At 41.3% G+C, this 21,159-nt stretch overlaps 3 pseudogenes; all 3 read right to left on the bottom strand.

The window, feature by feature from the left end:
- LOC136120173 (B-cell CLL/lymphoma 9 protein-like) overlaps window positions 1-9,283 on the bottom strand; it is a 96,125-nt pseudogene extending 86,842 nt beyond the window's left edge.
- Window positions 9,284-9,328: 45 nt separating this feature from the next.
- On the bottom strand, window positions 9,329-10,413 carry LOC136120172 (B-cell CLL/lymphoma 9 protein-like; annotated as a pseudogene).
- Window positions 10,414-10,487: 74 nt separating this feature from the next.
- Window positions 10,488-11,394, bottom strand: LOC136120170 (B-cell CLL/lymphoma 9 protein pseudogene; annotated as a pseudogene).
- Window positions 11,395-21,159: the final 9,765 nt, after the last annotated feature.

The raw sequence follows: 21,159 nt of genomic DNA, 5'->3' as shown, positions 1-21,159 counted from the left end.
TGCCAAATGTCAGATTAAATATTCCACAGCTGAAGTGTTTGCATAACTTTTTGGTGGCTACCATTTAAAGAAAGAAAAACAGCGATGGGCCTTAAAAAAAAATATTCCCTTAACTTGACATGCTCATGGTGTCCTGCCAGCAATTGCTCTCAACTTGGAAGGCGAGGCCACGCATATCTTGTCCCTCGAGGGACAGTGCCAGGTGGCAAGTGTGTCCCTGGGTTTCCATTTGCCCCAGGAGCGTGAAGCCCCACTGTGCGCCCTGAAGGCCACAGCTGCACTGCTGTACTGTTTAACCATCTCTGTTTTGGCTAAGAAGCAAGGCATTTCCAGAAAGAATCTCCTGGTTCCTGAAGTGTCCCTCATGTTTCAACAATGCGTTTGCAATGGCCACGTGCGTTTTCAGTCTGGGCTGGCTCTGTGGACCTGCCCAGGAAAGTGGAGGCAGGTCTCCTATTGAAACAAAATAATAAGTCTGGACAAATCAGCTTTATTGTCATTGGCTCTGGCATGGCCTGGATTAATTTTAGCTTTAAGTTTCTAAAGGATTGCTCAAGAGGTGACACTCTTCAATCTCAGGTTATTTGAGGGAAGAGAGGGAACTGACATATTTTAAGTGCCTACTAAGTGTCAAGGGCTTTGCATGTATGATCTCAATGACTTTTCCTAACCATCTAAGGAAGTAGTTGTTCCTCTATTCATTTTACCAATGAGGAAATGGAGGCACTGAGAGGGTCATTCCCTTGCCCAAGGTCACATAGTTAAGAGCACAGGCTGTGAAGTCCAATTGCTTTGTTTTATCCCAGACCTGCCACTTACTCTCTGTGACCTGGGGCAAGTCACTTCACCTCTATTCTCCAACTTTCTCCTCTGGAAAATGAGAATACTAATAGGAATCCTCCATCGAGAACTAAATAATGTGTGTAAAGTGATCAATACCTAAGCTGGTCAATACATTCAGCCCTTGTTACATGACAGTGCAGAGATTTCAACACACTGCAGCTCCCTTCCCTGCTGGTGCTAATGCCACCTGCTCACCAGTTTTGCTGACCAATGCCACTCTTCTCCATGGGGAAGGCTTAAGTCAACACTGATATTCAAGACCCAAAGCTGAAGGCAGATTTAACGTCCTTGTTTTAAAATTATTTTCTCTATTGAGGCAAACAAGGTCTGCAGCTCTGGCTCAGGCTCAGGCTCCTATAAGAGAAGCTCTTTCTGAAAAGGAACCCGAAAGAGAGGAGAAATGGTGGGAAGTATAGAGGCTGGAAGGCTCTATTGTCTCATCGTCCAGGCCAGGCGCTTGGATTCAGAACTAAAAGCTGAAAAATTACCATGTGATATGTTTTCTCATGACAGCTGATGTCTAGTGTATTCACTGCAGCCAAAATCAGAGCTAAACTGGTGATGCTAACTGATATCAACCATCACAGGGCCTGTCAGCCTGGCCCTCAAGCCCTGCCTGGGAGCTTCCTGGGTGCCAGGCTCTTTGCTGGGCCTTGGGATGCAAAGATGGGTAAGACATGGTCCCTGTCCTTCCAGAGTTCAGACAAGTGATCAAATGAGCCTAAACAACACAGGGACCTTGTTTTCCAGCAAGGCTGTTTAAAATCTAGATCCTCTGAAATCCATTCAGAAAGAAACACATACTTCATTAGCTGTCTGTAACCAAAAATTTCTGGAGCTTTGTGAAGAAGCTTAGGTAACTTTCTTTAATAATCCTCAGTGAAAAATCAAAATCCACAAGTAGGAGGGAGGCCCATAATGCAACCAACTCAGTTAATCCCACTTGGAAGTTTTTCCAGTCTTGCGAGAATTTCTTGGGCACCAGTTGCCCCAATAACTACCCCCAGGGACTTGGAATCAGAAGACCTAAACATAAGTTCCAGTCTCACCACTCACAAGCTGTATGATTTTAGCCCAAATCACTCAACCTATCTGAGTCATATATTTTTATCTGTAAAATGGGGAAGATAAATAATATTCAGACTACAGGTTTATTATCAGAGAGTAAATAGATTAATGTCTTTGAAAGCCTTCTTATGCAGTAAAAACTTGTAAATACTTGTTCTTGTTACTTCCATTCATGCTTTCTCTTGCATTCATCTTGGAATCATTTGTATCGTATGACTTTTAGATTCTAAGTTTCTTGCTTTATAGTTTGATGTTTGTGAATATTTCGATAAAGAAAAGGTGGGAAAGAATAGCATCAGTGAGCAATTTTTCAATACCACCTCCATGAAGGACAATAGGTAAAAAGAGGGCATCTCCCACTATTTTATTTTTAAACAATTATTTGTGAATTATTTACTTTATGTCAGGTATTGTGTTAAATACTGTGTGTGTGTGTATGTGTATGTAAAATCCCACAACATTCTCATTCTCACAACAAACTCCTCAGGATATCATGATTTCCATTTTACAAATAAAGAAACTATGGTTTCAAAAGCCTAAGCAATATCCTCAAGGTCAGAAATCTAGAACCAATTGAACCGGGATGTGAATTTCTATCTGCCTAACTCCAAAGTATGGGTTCTAAACTATCCTATATCTGAAGTGATGATAATAATAATCTGAAATGGGAAAGGGGTGACTAATAATGATGTCCACTTATTATGTTTATAGGAAACTGAAATGTGATCATTTACGACTATCTTTGTGGGTTGGATAATAATTATAAATATGTACCCGTGGATAGAAATTTATGAGTTATGATCTAAGCAAAAGATGAGTGAAAAATATAAAAGACTATGTAAATATGTGGTGCTTTTATACAAGCCTCCTCTTTAGCAGGACCTCTATTTTCCCTGAACTGATCTTGAGGGTCTTATATCATTATTGACTCCTTAGCTAGAAATAATCTCATCAACTCTGAATTCCCAGAGCCTGTTAGAATATTTTTTATGACTAACATTCCTGCCTCTGGACATCTGCACTTGCTGTTTTCCCTGCCTTCAACATTATCCTCCAAGAAACCTGTTAAGCTCATCTGCTCACTTCATGGAAGTATCTGTTCAAATGACCCTTATGAGACTGACCCTCCAGTCACATGACTTGACTAGGTCTTTTCTCATCACATTGTACAAAATAGCCAAGTCTCCCTCACCACAATTTTTCCATTGCCTTACTTTATTTTTCTTCAAAGCACTTCTTACCACTGAATATATTATTTAATATTTATGTATTTGTTTATTGACTGCTTCCATGACTCACATAAAAGCTCTGTAAGAAGAGGGAATTTTTTGTTTGCTTATTGCTGCCCCAAATCTAGCACTTGGCACATAGCAGATGCTGAATATATGTCTGTTAAACAAATGAATGAATGAATGAAGAATGAATGAATATGGCCCTTTCTCTTTTGTATCATAGTTGGTAATACATGAGTCTTACCTCACCTAGGAAACTGAACTTTTTGAGGTCAAAGTCAGTACCTGACTCATTTTTACATCTCTCTAGCTCCTAACACAGTACTCATAATTTGTTTAGTGATCGAAAATTTGCAGAGATTTTATATATGTCTCATTTGTGATCTAAGGACTCTATAATATAGGTTGGTATTTTTATCCCCATCTGTTTTAGTCAGCTTGGCCTGCTTTAACAAAATACCACAGACTAGGTGGCTTAAAAAATATACATTTATATTTCACAGTTCTGGAGGCTGGGAAGTCCAAGAATAAGATGGCAGCTGATTTGATTTCTGCTTAGACCCCTTTTCCTGGCTTGCAGACAGCCACCTTCTCACTGAGTTCTTACATGGTGGGGTGGGGGGAGGGAGGGAGGGAGGGAGAGGAGAGAGAGAGAGAGAGAGAGAGAGAGAGAGAGAGAGAGAGAGAGAGAGCGCCCTTGTCTCTTCTTATAAGGGCACTAATCCCGTTCATGAGGGCTCCACCCTTATCACCTCATCTAAACTTACCTACCAAATCCCCACCTCCAAATATCATCATATTGGGGTTAGAGCTTCAACATACGAATTTGGGGAGGACACCAACATTTGGTCTAAAACACCATCTTACAGATGAGAAACCATAAGTCAGAGAAATGTAATGATTTTTCCAAGGTCGGAGATAATGGATAAGTCAGATCTCAAGCCCAGTTCTTTTCTCTACAAGTCTAGGACTCTCTCTTTGAAGGGCCACTGCCTCTCCCTGTGTTAGGCTCATAAACAACTACTGAACCAGGAAAGAATAAATGGATACTGAAGCAGTGGTCCCTTAGAGGTACAGAGGAGACAGGAACTGTAAAAACATTTCATACAGTCAATATAATCATAGATTTCTACTTTCAGGTTTTCTTGAATATTATTTTTTAATCAAACATGGCTTTAAATTTTTATTTTGTGATAGGAAATCTATCCTCACACTGTTACCCCCTCTGCCTTCAGGTTGAAGGAATAGAGGCTCTGTAAGGTAGAATAATTTGAATAGGCCACATAGCAACCAAGTTGAGAGAGACAGGATTTGAACTCAAGCCAGGCTGTCTCTTTTTATACCTGCAAGGGAGCTCAGTTCTTAATATGGCCATTGAGAAAACACTGTGCATCCTATTTGGCTTGCTTGCTCTGGTGGGCATGGTTTAGAATAGAGTTCTCTTCTCCCACAGAAGTAGAAAAGACATAAGCCTCTGAAAACTTGAAGCTTTGGTTATTAATTCTTCCCTAAGTGCGTGTGCGTGTGCATGTGTGTGTGTATACACACAAACACATATATTTGGGGGAACATCCTTAAAGGACATGCATTTTTTCCCTGGATTTGATGAGCTCTTTAATCTCCAAATACTTGTGTAATCTGTCACTAAGCCCCAGAATTCCTGGAACCCTTATATAAAGTCAACCCAGATTCCAAACTTAATGAGATTTATCCACCACTAATCTCCATATCTATTTTTAACAGAAATATCTTACTTATTTTCAAGACAGAACATGTCTCTATAACATGCCATTGCAGCAAATTCTACATCCTTGTAGATCAGAGTATAAGAGAGAATACAGGGTTAGATCTCAACCCAGAGAATGCTTTATCTTTTATGTTTTAGGTTGCACTACAGATAGAAGGAAGAACTGTGAGATTTAGACATTAATCAGACTAATTCAAAGTCAAAGCAACATTTAAATTTGTTTGCCTGGGAATGCCTGATTATGTAATTCCATTCTCTGTTCTACCCTACCATGGGCCAAAACAAACCAAAACAAAATCCTGCCTTGTTTGATGCCAATAATAAATTCACATGAAAAGCTGCCTTTCCCCGGTACCCACTATACATAAAAAATTGTGGCCTAAGCCAAGAACCTTCAGAGGAGCCACTTCAGAAGGTCTCCATCTCTGAAGCCAACAATGCCAATCCTTCTTCGGAACTGTTCATTGGAAGTGGATCCATCTCTTAAGGTTAGCTTGGGAAGAGAAACAGAAATGCTTGGAAGACAAAACAAAGATGCCTATTCTACTTTTTGCACCGACAGTATGCAGGATTTTGCCTGATTAAGAGGGTGCTAAGGACCATTAAAGCTCCAATATTCTCTGATGATCTGATTTTCCCCATATAACACACTGTTCTGCCAATCCCAATCTTATTTTCTTTCTTCACAGAAATCCAAACAACTTGACATGGAGTAGGCAGTTTAATATGATTTCCCTGTGAGTAAAATAAAATGAATTTTCTGAGGATGGAAACTGATTCACAGCAAATCAGTGCTGGAACAATCATTTTCTTCTTTGGCCTCTTATTCTGGATTCACAAGCCACACAGCACATGACACAGACAATTAGCTGTTTATCCTACTTCTGGCTGGCTTCAGAAAGTGTCAAAGGCTGTGCTAGAATAATGAAGAGAACACACGTGTGCAGCATTTCCAGAAAATCCAGAGTTCCTGGGAAATAAATGTTTTCAAACTTTAAAATGTACTAAAACAGCTTCTTATTTAAAGTGTTGACACGGTAAAGGATCCTTTTCTTTAGCAGTCACTTTGCCAGCTTTTCTATTTGGCAAGTCTAAATTTTTATAAGTGGGATTTATTTAAAGTGAGCACACCTGTGAGTAAACAAAGAGCATTAGCCTCAGGAAAGTGACATAATTCCTGGTGGACGGGCTGGAGCTGGTGTTTGGAGCCTGTGGCAGCAAGGCCATGAGGGTTCCTCACTGTCATTGCATTTAGAAGCTAAGAATCTTGGACATGACATTTCTTAAAAGCACATATTTATTGCCCCCATCTGTATATGACTACTTGCAGAGTACTTTCATCATGATACCTAAGCAAGGTAAATAGAAAATACTTTTAAAATGAAGTCTTCCCAAGAGTCATTCTTGAATGTAAGTAAAAATAAAGTGTCAAAATAGCAATTCAAAAAAAGAGGATGACTGCAAAATGTTAAGATGTAGGCATGTACTCCGAATATTTTCTGAAGTAGACAGAGACCTTTCTCTCTTCTCCATGTGCACTCTGTATTTCCAAGCCTTCATTTAACTAAGCAGGGAATGGTTGAAATAAGCTGCTTTGAATATGAAACTAATTTGGGGAGGCTACAAAAGAGTCATTTTATAATAGTACTGGATCTGATAAAATTTTAACCTCCAAGTTTTCCTGAGGGACACTGTGAGGAAGATTTTTATTAAAATCCCCAGTTTCCAAGGCTTCAAGAGACACCACTGGCAGTGTAGGGCTGTCATCAGCATCACTTTTCACTTGATAGGCTGTGCGGGGTGCTTTCTGAGCCTATGCAGAACCATAATGTTAGAGACTGAATGTTTGTCCCCCAGAATTCACATGTTAGAAAACCTAACCCCCAATGTGATGGTATTAGGAGGTGGAGCCTTCGCAAGGTGATTTCATGAGGGTAGAGCCCTCATGAGTGGGACTAGTGCCTTTATGAAAGAGACCCAGAGAGCTCTGTTGTCCCTTCTACCATGTGAGGACACAGCAAAAAGACAGCCATCTATGAACCAGGAAGCGGGCTCCAACCAGACAACAAATCTGCTGGAGCCCTGAATTTGGACTTCAGCCTCCATAACTGTGAGGAATAAATGTCTGTTGTTTAAGCCCCCCAGTCTATTACAGCCTTTTGTTATAGCAGCCTGCACAAAGACACACAGTAAGCCCTGATACTGCCTGACTGCACTGCTAAGAAGCAAACTTTATAAACTTCCCCTTCCTTCTTATAAACTCCAGCATTTTACCCGCAGCACCTTGTAAGCCCATACAAATCCCTGTCACATGTTGCTTAGTTTCTTTAAAGCTATTTATAGCTCAGCTTATATCCTCCTCCGACTCCTCTTTTTTCCTCCTCATTTCATAAACTGAGTGTCATGTTTCAACTTGTGAGGCTTGTTTTAATTGTTCCCTCCATCACTCCCCATGTTAGGGATAATTTGCAGTGGTTAGAGAAAAAAATTATGCATCTGCCTAACATTTAGTGAACATCTACATGCAAAACATCGTGGAGCAGCCAAAGCTGAATCAGGGTCAGAACCAGCTCTCACATAGTTTCAATTTATTGGAAAGATAAAACATTAAAAAGTATGTTACAAGAAAAGGACGGAAGAAGCCGTTAGATGTTAGTAGCAAGTTCCAAGGAAAATGACATTTGGTCTCCCCTGGAGATCAGGAAGAGTCTCATGGAAGTCATTTTTGGACTGAGCCTTGAAATATTCTTTTTAATTTTATATGAAGCAATATATTTAATTTTTCTGACATCACAGCCCCAGCAAGTGGTTTTGTACCGAATTTAATGGAAGTTCCGTAGAACACTTTGTGTGTGGGAGCAGGAAGAAAGGGAAGTAACCACAAAATTTCAGAAAACAAAAACAAAATCCTGGATAACTGTTAGCATCTGTTCCATCCCACATTAATAAAATTCACCTGGAAATTCCGCAGAAAAGGAGACCAGAAAACAAGAGTGGAGACAAAAGAGGGCATATTGGCAAAGAAAAAGTCACCTGGGAGAAGAAAGCCACAGAGCATTTCAGGGACAGACCTCACTCTCCCTCCCCAAACCAGGAGGATGCTCAGCAGGGATGCTGAGGCTTTACTAGATCTATCTCCCCAAAATAATGCTGAGTACGCAGCACCCAAGGGAAAAGAAGGGGGGAAGGCAGGGCGTGAGCAGCCTGGGGGTGGGCATGAGGGAAAGAAGCACACTTAATGAAGGAGATGGTGAAGGGTGAAAGAGGTGGATGTGTATATCGAGAGAGACAGACAGTGATGAGGCACACTTAAACTGAAAAGCAATGTCCTAAGTTTCATTATTAAACAAAAAATAGATTTCCTTATTATTCCTACCCTACACTGAACTTAGTCTTTTTTAATTAATTGTGTGTCTGTGTGTGTGTGTTTCATTAATATTTTGCTCTTGCCTGAGAGAGGCCAGTGATTGTATTGGGTTGAGGCTCAGCATGGTTACACCTGTACCCGGAAGGATGCCCAGAGTTTCCACAAACCTGGGACCTCCCAAGCCAGGCATTCTGGGGGCTGGTTTGCCCATCATCCCCTGTGCAAAAACCCAGGTCTAGGACCCCAGGGCTGTTTATGGCCTGGGAATTCCCCTCATGGAACCATTTCAGTGTCTGGCTGGGCTTCTCAGGTGGAGTGTAGAGGACAGGTCCAACTCAGGTATGACTTCCTGCAGATCTGGGTCTGAAAAGACTGAAGACAGGCTATTCCCCAGCACAGTGATGGAGTCAGGACCACTTGGGCCCCCAGGCTTTTAAAGTGCTGAATTCTAAATTGGGTGTTAGAATGGCCAAATGTGCCTTCTCCTGGGACACCCACGTCTCCAGGAAGTTGCTCTGCCTCCACTGGGGCCATGGCAAGAAAATGATACCTGCTGTGGAAGAGACTCATCTTGGAGGGAACTCCTGCGAAAACCCCTCTGTCCTTGAGATGCCATCTCAGGCTCCTGGGACCCAAGACCCATCATAGGATTGTGTGACATCAAATCAGACCCCATTGAAACACCACGAGGAAGCATGTTGGTTCCCAAGGTAACCAAGGAGGGCATCTGGTTATAGTGAGGAGTGGCTGGGTCATTCCCATGGGGTTGAGTGTTGGCATCAGAACCTGAAATTCGAGGATTTTTATGTATTAATGCCCATTTCTGGCAGGTTATTCATTGATGAGAAGTTGAGTGAAGGAGCTGGAGGGGAGCTTGTCATCTGAGTCGATTGCCATCTTGATGGCATAATGGAATAATCAGGTAGAACTGGGACATTGCAAACTTGAACATTTAAGACACCACAATGGAGAGCAGGCTTGGGGAAGGATAGGCTCTGGAGGCGAGTTGTACTAGAGAGAAGACATCTGGATATTCACAGAAGCAGATCATCCACAGAGCAGCAGCAAACCCTACGAAGGCTGTTTAATGAAGGCAGTAGCATCTGGGCCTGCCATCAGGCCTACCATGTACAATGGAATCTGGAGGCACTTGAGGTTTCCTGAGGGTGAGCCCAGCATTGATGCCTGGACAGTACATGGTGGGAGGTTGCAGAGGGTTCAGACCAGGAGAATGCACAGGGCTTTTGCCCCAGGCCATTTCAAACTGGAGGAGCTGTGCTGAGGCTAATGGCATTTCTAGAGGGTTGAGATGTATTGGTGGCTATGACACAGCTGGCCATTAGTCCTTCTGGTGGGTCTGATTGTTTCTCTGAGATTCTGCAAACCACCGTTGCTTCCTGGACCTTGAGACACGGAAAGTATGGCCTAAAGCCCAGGACATACTCTTGCTGAGGGCGCTCACCAGATGGCAGGGGAGCCAGCTTCTGCTCAGCAGGCAGCATCTCGGAGCCACCTGAGTGCAAGTCATCATCTCCCCAGGGCACACTGAGCCTCTCGTCTTTTGAGGTGTCGTCTGAAAGTTGGATCCCTTGTTGACATTTAAGTTGACATTTCCTTTCATGACATTAAGGATCATCCCAAACTCAAATTCCCAACCAGGGCTCATCGGTGGGGAACCGTTTTTGGAAAGTTATCCTGGCAGGACTGCAGGAAAATGGGAACGTTCACTGAGAGCCTGGGATCATGCTAGTCATCTCCATGTTGGACCTTATTCCTGTTATGCTTATCCCAGGGAGGACACCTGGAAATTTCTCTGCAAGCTGCTGTTGAAGCATCTCTGCAGAGAATCTTTGGGGATTTTGGAAGCAATCCCATCAATCAAAAAGACCCCCTGGCCAGGAAAGAAGTTTCAATTATTTGGAATTTTTGACATGTTGTCTGGCCAGCTGACTCCAGAAAGACGTGGTCTGGATGCAGGGTTGGTGACATTTGCCCTTCCATTTCAGATTATCATTCCTGCAAATCCAGGAAGGTATATCTGATCCCTGGTATGTTGCAGTCGAGGGCCGTGTGCCTAAGAGCAGAGAACATGGTGCAGTCATACTCTCAGAAGATGGTTCTGCTTGCCCAGGTGCCCAGCCTTCACTAGGGGTCATCTGGTATCTAGGGAGAGGCTCTTAGAGAAATTCTAAGGTCCGTGCAGATAAACCTTTGTAACCTGGAGGGAGCGCTAGGGTACAGCCACTTTTCTCTGATACCTCTTCTTCTGTTTATTAAAAACTCCTGCTATAATTTCAGCCAAACTATCTACTCAGGAGTCATATGATCTGGGTGGTTGGGTCTTAGGGGCCCAGACAGGGAGTTCATGGAAGGTGGAATCACTTCATCTGGACAAAAGGGCACATCTCTGTATCCTGGAAGGACAAGTGGAGCCTCCACAGCTGTCTGGGACCCGGGTCCCTTACCTAAGCTTTGTTACTAAGCTACTCTGGCCTGTATCAACCCTTCTGGTTTCTTTGGAGGTTCATTTAACACTCCAGCATTCTGCATCCCTTGTGCTGCTATGAATGTCTTTTCATCAGGGGAAAGCATGTGCTAGATTTGAGAGTGTGTAAGCAGTGCTCCCGATGCTGAAGCTGCTCATGACGTAGTCTATCTGGGGTTTCTCCCAGGGTGGGGGGATCTCCACTGGACACTAGTGGAGGGAGGTGGGGAAGGAGTACATTGGGATCTGCCAGAGCCATTGTCCCTGTAGGAGACAGAGGTAACTGCTTGGTTTGGGGGCATCAGGCCTGGAGCACTACCATGTCGGAGCAGTGGAGTAGAGCTGGCAGGGCTGCCTGCAGAAGGAATCAGTTTGTTTTCTACCCCAGGATTATCTCAGGGGACATATGGGAGCAGCAGGTGTGGGTGCTGGTGCCAGAACGCACAGAGTTGGCTGCGGTGTGGTATTCGGGGAAGAATTCCAACCCTGGTTGGCTGGAGCTGGGAGAGGTTTCAGGTCATTCCAAAGGCACATATCTGCCTGTTCACAGAGGTATGCTTCTCTCTGTCTTGCTGTTAGGGATGTCATGGATGTGAAAAGGGGCAGCAGTTTCAACTTGACCCTTAGTGCAGAATCTGCAGCTTGAAAACATACACACTATTTGGTCTAATGTCTTCGGAGCAGGTGTGGGTTTGGATAATAGCCTGGCTGTGGAAAGGTCTGGAAGAGCTGTGGGTTGTGTAATATGATGGGGTCATCAGTGGGTTGTGCACTGGGAATCCTGGGACTTTAGTGGTCAGCAGAATTCCATTCTTCAGTCCCAGGAGCTCTGACCAAAGCAGTGAGGCGGCGAGGGACGGGGAATACCTTGCTCCCTTGGCACCATCTGCAGCCCCATTCTTCAGGTCCAGGCTCCCATCAGGCCAAAGGAGTGCTTACAGTGTATGGCTCCCACTCTTGGAGTCATTAAGAGGGGGGACTAGGATTGACTGGCCAGCCCCCTTGTTTTCTCTGCCTGGAGAATTTGAAAGGCAGGTGGGGATTCCCAGATGGGGTCATCACTGTAAGGGAAGGCCATCATCTCCTGCTTTGACTTGGACTTTGACTCTTTTTTTTTTTTAACATCTTTATCGGAGTACAATTGCTTCACAATGGTGTGCTAGTTTCTGCTCTATAACAAAGTGAATCAGCTTTACATATACATATATCCCCATATCTTGTCCCTCTAACGTCTCCCTCCTACCCTCACTGTCCCACCCCTCTAGATGGACAAAAGCACAGAGCTGATCTCCCTGTGCTATGCAGCTGCTTCCCACTAGCTATCTATTTTACATTTGGTAGTGTATATATGTCCATGCCACTCTCTCACTTCGTCCCAGCTTACCCTTCCCCCTCCCTGTGTCCTCAAGTCCATTCTCTACATCTGTGTCTTTATTCCTGTCCTGCCCCTAGGTTCTTCAGAACCATTTTTTGGTTTGTTATTTTAGATTCCATATGTGTTAGCATACGGTATTTGTTTTTCTCTTTCTGATTTACTTCACTCTGTATGACAGACTCTAGGTCCATCCACCTCACTACAAGTAACTCAATTTTGTTTCTTCTTATGGCTGAGAATATTCCATTGTATATATGTGCCACATCTTCTTTATCCATTCATCTGTCGATGGACGCATAGGTTGGTTCCATGTCCTGGCTATTGTAAAAAGAGCTGCGATGAAAAGATACTTGATACGATTTCAATTTTCTTAAATTTACCAAGACTTGATTTGTGACCCAAGATATGATCTATCCTGGAGAATGTTCCATGAGCACTTGAGAAGAAAGTGTATTCTGTTGTTTTTGGATGGAATGTCCTCTAAATATCAATTAAGTCCGTCTTGTTTAATGTATCATTTAAAGTTTGTGTTTCCTTATTTATTTTCATTTTGGATGGTTTGTCCATTGGTGAAAATGGGGTGTTAAAGTCCCCTATGATTGTGTTACTGTTGATTTCCCCTTTTATGGTTGTTAGCATTTCCCTTATGTATTGAGGTGCTCCTATGTTGGGTGCATAAATATTTACAGATGTTATATCTTCTGCTTGGATCGATCCCTTGATCATTATGTAGTGTCCTTCTTTGTCTCTTTTAATAGTCCTTATTTTAAAGTCTATTTTGTCTGATATGAGAATTGCTACTCCAGCTTTCTTTTGATTTCCATTTGCATGGAATATCTTTTTCCATCCCCTCACTTTCAGTCTGTATGTGTCCCTAGGTCTGAAGTAGGTCTCTTGTAGACAGCATATATACAGGTCTTATTTTTGTATCCTTTCAGCCAGTCTATGTCTTTTACTTGGAGCATTTAATTCATTTACATTTAAGGTAATTATCAATATGTATGTTCCTATTATTATTTTCTTAATTGTTTTGGGTTTCTTATTGTAGGTCTTTTCCTTCTCTTTTGTTTCCTGCCTAGAGAATTTCCTTTAGCATTTGTTGTAAAGCTGGTTTTGTGGTGCTGAATTCTCTTAGCTTTTGCTTGTCTGTAAAGGTTTTAATTTCTCCATCGAATCTGAATGAGATCCTTGCTGGGTAGTGTAATCTTGGTTGTAGGTTTTTCTCTTTCATCACTTTAAATATGTACTGCCGCTCCCTTCTGGCTTGTAGAGTTTCTGCTGAAAGATCAGCTGTTAACCTTATGGGTATTCCCTTGTATGTTATTTGTTGATTTTTCCCTTGCTGCTTTTAATATTTTTTTTTGTATTTAATTTTTGATAGTTTGATTAATATGTGTCTTGGCATGTTTCTCCTTGGATTTATCCTGTATGGGACTCTGTGCTTCCTGGACTTGATTAACTATTTCCTTTCCCATATTAGGGAAGTTTTCAACTATAATCACTTCAAATATTTTCTCAGTCCCTTTCTTTTTCTCTTCTTCTTCTGGGACCCCTATAATTTGAATGTTGGTACATTTAATGTTGTCCCAGAGGTCTCGGAGACTGTCCTCCATTGTTTTCATTCTTTATTCTTCTCAGTGGTAGTTATTTCCACTATTTTATCTTCCAGGTCACTTATCTGTTCTTCTGCCTCAGTTATTCTGCTATTGGTTCCTTCTAGAGAATTTTTAATTTCATTTATTGTGTTGTTCATCATTGTTTGTTGGACTTTGACTCTTTCGTGGTGGAGTTCCTCCCTTTAGGGTTACTGGGCTGCACTGGTTGAATGACTGAGCCTGCAGTCACAGACAGGGACAGGCTCTCTGAGTTCTTCTTGGACCACAGCAGAAGCAATTGCTGAGTCAGTGACAGTGGCTTGCTGCTTGCTGGGTGTGTTCCTGCATGTTGGCTGCTGGTATACCTTGTTCCTCTTTGTTTTTCTGTGCTCTGGAAGTGGGTTTTACAGCTTCAGCATTCTCAGAGTGTGCTTCCTGCTGCCAGAGGAGAACCTTGCATGTTGAGGGCACACAATACACAAGGGCCACCATGCTGCCATGCTGATCCTGGAGCTCTAGGGTCTAGGAGCCATGTTCTCAAAGGCAACCCCCACCTTTCGGGAGTTCAATTTGCTCTTTAATCTACATTGGGACACAAAAGAACTTTCCAAAGATGATCTCTGCCACCTAAACTGAAGTGACTTTCTAGGTGAAAATTGGGCTGACACCAGCTAGTTCCATATTTAGTCCCTGGAGGCAGGGTGGTGGCAGGGAATGGGGAGTGGGCTTGGGTCCAGGTCCCAGCCAACTGTTTAGCTGGGTGGCAGCCTCCCCTCTTCTGTCTCCCCACTGCAGCTCTTAGAGTGTTTTAACCACTGGAAGGACCAGGTAAGGAAAGCATATAATAAATAAGCTTGGAAAGGTTAGTTGGCACAGATTTTAGGAAAGTCTTAAATGCTCGATAATAAATTTGGAGGGTTTCTTTGGTAGGGAGTGGGGAACTACTGAAGATTTCTGAACGCGGGAGCAACATGATCTTGACTTGGCTTTAGAATGATTCACTCTCCCATTACTGTTTGGAGGAAAAAGAGTCAAGATATTTCCAGATACAAGTAAGAGAATACCAAACCAAGATGGTTTGGATGATAGAGATTTATTACCTCATATAATAAGAAGTCCCGTAACTGTAAAGAGAGATTCAGTTGTTTTTCACAGAGCAATGAGGATATTTGAAACCAAGAGACTGACTGAGGGTGTCAAGAAAGAACACAGAAACAACAGCAACAAAAATCGACCAATAACAGAAATCTGTAGAACGTCAAGGAGGAAAACTGGGAAGCAGAAAAACAACAAAATAAATTCCTTATTATCTAATTTTTGCTACTTCTAGTTTAGTATGAGAGCTCACCTCTACCCCCTAAATGATTATTTTTAAATGAAAATAGTTCAATATGAATACTCATTCTCTCAGGAATATTACATTCTCATTTCAGAAAACCAATTTAGCCAAGCATAAGGATAACTGAAAGAGTCCTTTCTCTATAGACAAGACCTCTGATCCATTTCAAAATAATTTTATTTACTGTCACCAAAAGTAATTAGAGCATTCATTCCTAGTGGCCACTGGTCATCTTATGAGAAGTTTCCACATTCATATAGGGAGCACCCCTGAAATCTGTAAAGAAACTCAGGAACACACAGAACACTGTTTCCTCCCTGGAAACAGGAGCAGGCAGCTGCTACAGCTGTCTGTAACCAGGCAAGGTGCTCATCAAGAATTTCAGAATGCCCAGGTCAGGGGCACCTCTTCACATGCCTTGGCAGAGTGTCCTCCAAGACCTTACTGTGATCACCATGAGATCCTATTTTGTACAGCAGGATAAAGGGATGTAGATTTGAAACTGAAAAATGAAAACACTATTCTCCATCTTTTACTTTTGACTGAGCATAGTTAACGCATCACCTCTATCATTCTTCTGAGCACTCCGGGTGCGAGTGGCAATACCCAGCCAAGGCAGGTGTCACTCAGTGCTCTGTCACATAATTGTTTTTTTTTTTGCCAATAGACCAAAATGACACAGTCATAAGAAATGGGCGCTAACGATTCTGCGAGGAAACAAAAGGGGATGTTGAACCTTCGTAGATGATGAAGTTGATGTCAGACAACCTGTCCTTGCAGATTGATTCTACTGCCCACACCTCAGGACTCAACTCCTTGCCCTTGGGGTGATGTGCTTTTGCCACAGACAATAATGATAAGGTCTAAATTGAAACTAACAGTGCTACATTCTGTACAATTATACCAGAGCTTTTAATTTAAAAAGCTCAATTGTATAATTTTTAGGTTGATCCCTCAGATACCATGTATTTCTTCAGTGGATTTGAATGAATGAAAAAATAAGTAAATATCTATAGATGTATAGATACAGGTATAGACAGTTAATATTTACTGGGTACTTAGTATGTGCCAATATGTTTACATATATTAGATCATTTAAACTTTATGAGGAAGATACTGTTATCATTACATTCTTTTCATAGATGAGAAACAACAGGAATAGAAAAAGACATTGATAGGTGGGTTGCAATGAGTTCCAAAATGAAAGTAACAAGTAGAATGTCAACAATGACATTTGCATATCCCCAATTTATACATACTTATTTTGTCTTTTTTTTTTCCTTTCTCCCAGCTTCACCACACAAAACAGTTTTGAACCTGGATAGGCTGAGCAACCATCCTCAGGACTGTAAGGGAAAGCTGCTGTTAATTAGAAGCTCTTAATTAGCAGCTTTCCAGAAGACAATGTTCCATTCTCCTCTGGAACAATGTGTCCATGGACATTTGCCTCCAAGAGGTAGCTGGTAAAGAGCTCGTGGTGGCTCTTCTAATCCAGTCTTCATATTTTGCAGTTACAACATGCACTCAATTCAATGCGTTAAGTAATTAGTTCTCAGCATCTGTGAACTGAGGACCTATTTCCAGAATGATTTAGTGCAGTTTCCTCTGAAGTCCCTGATAACAGAGGAAATAATTAGGCTCAGAAGGGTTTTACTTAAAACCTTGTGTCTCTACTTATATAAAATGACTGTGCTAATTAAGCCTCTCATAAATTTCCCTGCCATGCTTCACTCTGAGGACTTGGGTCTTTACCTCAGGTTTTCCCTCAGGGTCTGGCATAGTGCTGGGAACACCCTGAGGTGGGAGCCACTCAGATTGGAATCCCTAGAGACATGTAATTCACTTTGGGACACAGGCTCTTCTCTTGTACGGCCAGCCGTACATTCAAATGTGTTTTTGTTTTTGTTTTTTTTCTGTAGTCATATTTAAGTCAGTCGGCTTGAGGTTAAAAAAAATACTGGTCTAATCAGGGCTACATCAAGTGTGGTCTACAGACCAGCTGATGGTCTGTGGATTGTTACTGGCCATTTCATGGAACAATAAGTATAAAACATGGGAGCAAGCATGTAGAAACTTTTATAGCAATTTGACAGAATAATTTCTTTTATGTCCATTAAATTTAATAATTTTTAAAAAATGGGTCTTATATTTTTATGTCATTTTTTGGTTTCATTTTTATATAATTCATCTTCTAACAGTTGAGTTTTTCCCTTCGTAAGGATCATATTTCCTACTTTTTTGCATACCAGGTAATTTTTTTTTTAATTGGATTGGGGACTGTGTAAATTTTCACTACTGGGTACTGAATTTTGCTGTATTCCTTTATGTAGCTGTGGTCTTCATTCTGGCATGCAGTTATGTTACCAGGGCTCAGTTTGATCCTCTCAAGTGTGCTTGTGGGCTGCCTCTAAGCAATAAGCTGAGGTGACAGGTCTCATCTTGTTTGTTTCTTTCCTCTGAAGGGATCACACTCCTAATGCGACTTTTGTTCAATATCTGAAAACCATTGTTTCATATATTATTCTGGTTTCCTAACTGTTTAAGGTAGAAGAGTGAATCAATCCCTTTTACTTCATTATGGCTAGAAACAGATGTACTAGGACTTCATCTTAACATCCTTTATCTTGATATCCAGTAATTCACTGGTGGTAATTTTACTGTATTTTATAAAAGTATCAATCTATAATGGAAGAGAAGTTAAACAACAAAATAAAGCAAAAAAGGGACTTCCCTGGTGGCACAGTGGTTGAGAGTCTGCCTGCCGGGGTGGGGGACACGGGCTCGAGCCCTGGTCTGGGAAGGTCCCACATGCCATGGAGCAGCTAGGCCCATGTGCCACAGCTACTGAGCCTGCGCTCTGGAGCCCACGAGCCACAACTACTGAGCCTGCGTGCCACAACTACTGAAGCCTGCGTGCCTAGAGCCTGTGCTCTGCAACAAGAGAAGCCATCACAATGAGAAGCCTGCGCACCGCGAGTAAGAGTAGCCCCGCTCAAGGCAACTAGAGAAAGCCCCTGTGCAGCAATGAAGACCCAACGCAGTCAAAAATAAATAAATAAATAAAAATTTTAAAAAATAAAATAAAGCAAAAAAGAACAGAAAAAAAAAAACAACTCAATTAAAAAATGAACATACAATCTGAAAAGACATTTCACCAAATAAGATTTACAAATGGCCAATCAGCACATGAAAAGATACTCAAAATCACTGATCATTAGGGAAATGCAAATCAAAACCACAATAAGATACCACATTATATCCATTAGAATGGCTATTTTAAACAACGACAAGAAGCTCCAGAAAATAACAAGTCTCAGTGAGGGAGAAATTGAAACGCTTGTCCATCACTAATGGAAATATGAAATGGTGCAGCCTCTGTAGCAAACAATATGGCAGTTCCTCAGAAGATTAAGAATAGAATTACCCTATGATCTAGCAATTTCACTTCAGGATATACACTCAAAAGAACTGAAAGCAGAGACACAAACAGATATATGTACACCATATTCATAGCCATCTTATTCACAATAGCCAAAAGGTGAAAGCAACTCAAGTATTTATAGGATGAATAGATTTTTTAAATGTGATATATCCATACAATAGAATACTATTCAGCCCTAAAAATGAAGGAAATCATGACATATTCTACAACACGAATGAACCTTGAAGATATTGTAAGTGAAATAAGCCAGACAGCAAAGGACAAATACTGTATGATTTCACTTACATGAGGTACCTGGAATAGTCAAACTGATAGAGTCAAAAAGTAGAAGAGTGGTTGCCAGGGGCTGGGGAGAGATCGGAATGGGGAGTTATTGTTCAATGGGTATAGAGTTTCAGTTTGGGAAAATGAAAAGTTTTAGAGATGGGCACTGGTGGTTGCACAGCAACATGAATGTACTTAATGCCGCTGACCTGCACGCTTACAAATGGCAAAATAACTTTACGTTATGTGTATTTTACCACAGAAAAAGAATACTTAAAAAAGCAACTTCATCTCCCCTCCAGATAGCTTGAGAATCACTGGATTGCAGAGGCTGAAGGTAGGAAAAGGCCTAAGTGAGGGGGAGTTTGACAAAATTTCTACCAGGGTTAAAAGATGACAAACAATACCCTTTCAGGCCACCCAGGCACTCTGGCCAGGGAACCAGGAAGGTCTGTCAAATCTTACAGAACGTGCCACAATGGCTATTTTTGTATTATCTGTTTTCCTACTCAATTACCAGTGAAATCTTTAACAATGATCTGTGAGGTGGGCTTCATGGACAGTGAGGAAAGCAGAATCTGGGGATGTTGTATTGTCTTCTGCAGTATGTATTAGGGAGACACCTCAAGAAATTGGTGAGGTGATGGCTGCTCTGAAAAGGAAGAAAAAAGCAATTAAGTCCCTGTGGCCTGAAGGGAGGAAGAGAGACAATACCAACCCAGGGCATACTGTTTATCATGAAAGAAGAGAATACTATTAAGTAATATGTATAACATGATGCCATTCCCAAATATTAGGAAAGTAAATATATATTTCTATGTATTTATGCATAGAAGAAAATCCCCTGGAAGAATATAATCCAAAATAACACTATGGTAATATCTTATGCATGCCCGTATGTATGTATATGTTGGCTTATATGTGTATGTATATATAGAGAGATATACATGTATAGTCAATTTGTAAATTAAAATATCTCTATGGAAAACAACAACAACAACAAACAGATATAACACGGTTATATCTGTGTGGTCAAATCATAGGTGGTTTTTATTTTCTCTTTGTACGTATTTTTTAATTATATGTTGTTTTTACAATGGGTAGGTAAAACTTTTATATCAGAGAAAGAAAGCAATTTTTATGTAAAAATTAGGAAAGGATTGTTAGGAGATGTTATGTAGTCCCGGCTTGAGATACCTTTAATTGTTTTTGGATATTTATGCATAAATTAGTCTATGTTGCATTATCTCTCATTCTGTTTTTGTTTTTAACATTAGAGATCAGACCAGCAGCTTACACATTATAAGGTAACAATGCCTACCATTTTACATGGAAATGCATTTCATTCATTTAGGTCGATAAGATTAGAGTAATTAAGGTCACTGGGCTTTGCCATTTAACAAATCCTTAAATCCAATTCTAATCTCATTCATTAATGCCACAAACAAAAGGGTTAATTGCTAACATATAATGTTTCAGACCCACCCTGGCACAAATGTTATAATATTAGATGGTATTAATGCCTTGCTGTGTAACTTTAGAGAAGGGCTGATGTATTCAGTATTCAAAGAGTTACAGATTTATTGGTTCTGAAGAGGTTATCCCTAGGGTAACTCATTATCACTTGTACAATCATGGAATGTTCTGTGACAGGAGAATGTCTAAAATGAAACAAGCCAATTAATCAAGATGGGGCAAGCATGTGGTGACTCTGCAGTACGAGCAGATGCTGTCAGCTCCTGAATTGTCACTATGCAGCCTCGTGGCTGAGGCAAGGCCCCAGCCAGAACAGGTTGGCTGCTGATGTGGGGATCCTGATAGTCTGCTGTCACATCAGACTTATGCTCAATTGCCTCACTTCAGCTCAGACCCAGCTGGAAAGGACGATCCTGTTGTCTTATGATTCTCCCGCACCAAACCTTTCACCACTTCAAAACGGAGAGAAATTGATTTGAATTTTAATCTCTCTCCTTTCTTCTTTTTCCAATTCTGACAAAGGTATTAAGGGGAAGCGAAAATTCCTAAAGGTGTTCTTGAAAGGTCAGTCTCCAACCAAATGTGTTATCTCAATGTCTGGAATCCTCAGCAGCCATTAAAAATGATGTTGCTAAAGGTTCTTAAAGACATGGGGGTGGGCCGGGGCCTGGGGTCTTGCCCTAAGGCAGCAGGTTTTGTTTTGTTAGCATTTCCCGGCCAAAGCCCGCCTGACAATGAGAGCATCTCTGGAGCTCAAGTTTATTCTGAAAATACTTCAAGTTCTACCTGTCCTCACTTATCTGTGGATTTCTATGTGACCAGGTATAGGGAAACCTTTCTCTCAAACTAATTATGACTTACAGTAATTTTCTAAATTATACCTTTGTAAGCAGAATCGAAACATTTATTTTGGGGGGGGACCTTCA

The sequence above is a fragment of the Phocoena phocoena genome, chromosome 3 (assembly GCF_963924675.1).
Source record: "Phocoena phocoena chromosome 3, mPhoPho1.1, whole genome shotgun sequence".
Lineage (NCBI taxonomy): Eukaryota > Metazoa > Chordata > Mammalia > Artiodactyla > Phocoenidae > Phocoena > Phocoena phocoena.
This window is presented reverse-complemented; position numbering and strand designations above follow the sequence as displayed.